Source organism: Lathyrus oleraceus, chromosome 4 (assembly GCF_024323335.1).
Source record: "Lathyrus oleraceus cultivar Zhongwan6 chromosome 4, CAAS_Psat_ZW6_1.0, whole genome shotgun sequence".
In the NCBI taxonomy this organism is placed as follows: Eukaryota; Viridiplantae; Streptophyta; class Magnoliopsida; order Fabales; family Fabaceae; genus Lathyrus; species Lathyrus oleraceus.
The window spans coordinates 323,738,676-323,742,315 of NC_066582.1; the positions used below are offsets into that span (position 1 = coordinate 323,738,676).

Genomic DNA, 3,640 nt, shown 5'->3' on the forward strand with positions numbered 1-3,640 from the left:
ATCTATCATTCATTGGATTTGCATTGGAAGAGATCACCAAACATTTATGATTGTATCATACTTTAACTACCCAAAATACATAAATATGTCTAGTGTAGCTTTGTTTCTTTTGTAGGTAATGTGTGTGTCCATCTGTGCCTCACCAAGCCCACAACCAGGATTTGAGACCCTCAATGCAAGAGATCAAGCAAGTAAAGGTCCACATTAGTTCTAAGTATCATATATGGATCCCTATGTTCTTTATTTGTCATTTTGATAAAAAAAATCATCAAGAGTTTGAAGCTTGTTTGTCAAGGAAGCCCTAATTCATCTAGGTATCTTGTGTGCCTTCCTCAGCAAGTTTCTTCAACAATTAATCAAAGATATCAAAGGATACTTCATTTTACATCATCATAATCATATATGATCCTCCATGAGCCCCTAAGAGCAGAGTAACTTCAAATGTGCAAGTTGATTCAAGGGAGTTAACCAGAAAAGTCAACTGGTCAATTCTAGGGTTTCCTAGACCCTATCTCCTACAATATTTGTCAAATAGAAATGATTCCAAGAGAAAAGTTACTTTTTATGACATTCCAAACATCTTTCATGTTGGCCTCTGTCGTACCCCCAAATTTGTCCTTCCCATTTCATCTTTTCACTCAATCTATTAGCTTAAGGATTTATTTGTACACGTTCATTTGCATTCATAAGCATCACGCCTTCTTTCTAACTGACGTCCTAGATTCAAGGCTTGAGTGTTTAAAGCTTGGGTTTGAGACTATATCCTGGTGTTCAAACTTGCCTAAGCCCTAACTTCTTGGATCATGTCTTTGATGGATCATTTGGCTTGGAAACCCTAAATTCATGGGTCATCATAGTGTGAGTTTTCTATGAGAGCTTTGTTGCTGGTTGTGGAATCTTTATTTAACTTTTGACAATATGGCTTGATAGTATGATTGTTTAAAACCCTAATGCATGGAGTACGATATTGTTTCAGTTCGAGCGTATCCTGCCATTTTTTTTTGGAAACATTCTTTATGTTTGATCAAATTATTGAATGGTTTACATTCATGGTGAACGGATAGTGGTCTTAGTACATTTCGTCTTAGTACGATATTGGTTACAGTCCATAAAACATAGTCTTAGTCCGTTTCAAATAGTTCTTCATCCCTATTTTCAAATCATTTTTAATTAGCTTTGTTCAATCATTCATAATTTTCAATTTTTCAATTTTTCAATTTTTCAAATGTTTCTAACATCCTATTTTAAAGTCTATTTTAATTCAATCACATGATGATTTTGTTTCCATTCATTTTTCAAAGTCAAACTTAAAGTCATTGAAACAAAATTCACAATTAATATATATTTATGATTCAAAACCTTACATTTCCAATTTCAATTTTAACTTACATTTTCATTCATCCACAATCATTCCATTAATAATTTCCATAACATTCAATATAACCCCATTAACTTACCATGATTCACATTTAATATACAACTTATTGACTTTCCATACAAATTCATTTTTTAATTCATTACAAGTTAATCCATGTTTATGTTTCCAATTCATGGTTCATTCCCATTTAAGCTACAAACTTCAATCCAAAGTTACAGAATTTCCAAAGTTGCAAACTAATTATAAGCTACATGAAGCAAACAAATCCATCCATGTTATTGCAAGGAGATATTGTTTTTGCCTTCCGAACTCCGTCCAAACTCCGTCCAAACGCCTTCCAAGATCCCATCTTCAACTACAAGACAAAACCGTGCGTATTTATTAGCATCCTCACAACCATTTTTATGCCATTCAACCAACTAACTTGTTTATACAGAACTGAGATGCAGGTTTCACTAAATAATTTCTCCTTTAACGACATTACTTAACTGACAGAGTACTAACTAATTATTCTTGTAGTTTCAGCTAAAAATCCTAATTCATCAACACACATAACAAAGCTAACAACAGTTTTTCGACTTTTTAGCCATGTATAAGCATCAGCAGCGCCTTGCCATGAAAGGATAAAGTGAATTTCTTCCTGCAGTGTATTTAAAATTCCATTCCAATTTTAGTTTCTAACCAACTAATTCAATCCTAACAAATAAATTCACACTTTTAGTTAAGTTCACAATAAACCAAGTCCATAACAGTGCATTTTTAAATCAAAATCATAATAACTAATTCAACTTAATAGATTTCAAAATCATAATAACCGACTCCAATGGGTTTTTTCACTAACACAAAGTAGCCGTCAATCATCGTATATGAGTTATTTACAACAAAAAGAATCAATTCAAAACAGTCTAAAGCAAAGCCCAAGATAAAATCAGAATGCCATTTAACAAGACATGGCAGAATTAATCAATCACTACTAACAGTACTCCAATATCAATTAACAGAGTTGGCTTTGACTAACTTTTGTAAAAGAATTTTCATTTAACAGAATCAGAACCCAAAGGCTAAACAACTTCATTTTTCATAACTATGAATTTCATGTGAATTTAGAATGAATTTCTAACAAACTTGGAAGGCTATAAGTACCTCATTGTATCACTTCTTCTTCATGATTCTGCATTTTTCATTCTTGAATCTCCACCTCCAATCCTTCGATCTTCACCCTCTCAGTTTATTCTGCAACAAGTCTTCATTCTGCAAAATCTCCTCTCTCAGTTTATTCTGCAACAAGTCTTCATTCTGCAAAATCTCCTCATTCTGCTCCACCTTCATCATCTTCCTGCTTCATCTTCCTCTTCTGTTTCACCTCATATCCCACATTCATCTTTTGCGGTGCAAATCAATCGCACAACAACCTCGCACAATAACACAACAACACGCACGTAAGGATTGAGAAGAAGATATGGAGCAGAAGTGAAGTAGAGGAAGAAGCACAAGAGGAGGAAAGATTCATACCAGTTCTTGCAAGTCGCGACAAATCTGGTGAGTTTCGCATTTCAATTTCGACTCCGCTTTTGTGCACGCGCGTCCTTGAATCGATTTGAACCATTTTTGAAATTGACTTGGTGAGGGATCTATTGCCAAACGTTCGTCTTGTTCCAAAATTTACAAGACCATGGTGGACGTTGAACGAGAGGCTCCACGACCATTGTCGAAGCACGGCGATGTTTGACGTAAGCGAAGGAATCGAACTACGATGATGACGAACGAGAATCCGCGAGCGTGTTGAAACGCTGCAACGTGAGCGGAAATTTGTGGAGGCGCGATGTTGACTGCGATGAAACGCGATGCTGATCGTGATGAACATAGAGGGAGCGCCGCTCGATTTGTTTCGGATTCCTTCGATCACTCCCGTTGTAAAGCTAACCTGGAGTTCGGTTTGGGCGGATTAGTTCTTTTCCAGTTCACCTCCAATTCGCACCCCCATTTGCTCATCTCGGGCCATGGTATTTGGGCCAACAATGCTTGGTCCATCCCATTGGGTATTATCTGTCCACTGTAACCCCAAGCCTGGGTCTGTACCTTCATTAGTTCTTAATCATTTAATCATTTGTTTTCTTTATTATTTTAAGTTGTGATTAGAATAGAATTAGGGATTAATTTTAGATTTTGGATTTAGGATTAGGATTAAGTAGAATACAATTATAATTCTAATCATGTTAATTAGAGAATATTAGGTCATTTAATTTTAGAATTTGATTTAGG

At 35.3% G+C, this 3,640-nt stretch overlaps 1 long non-coding RNA gene across 1 annotated transcript; it reads right to left on the bottom strand.

Annotated features, from left to right (window-relative positions):
• Positions 1 to 1,440: 1,440 nt before the first annotated feature.
• Positions 1,441 to 3,416, bottom strand: LOC127075320 (uncharacterized). The gene is made up of 2 exons (XR_007786376.1): positions 2,522 to 3,416; positions 1,441 to 1,733 (listed from the first exon to the last, which is right to left on the bottom strand). It is a non-coding gene; the product is annotated as an uncharacterized LOC127075320 (long non-coding RNA).
• Between the last annotated feature and the right edge of the window lie 224 nt (positions 3,417 to 3,640).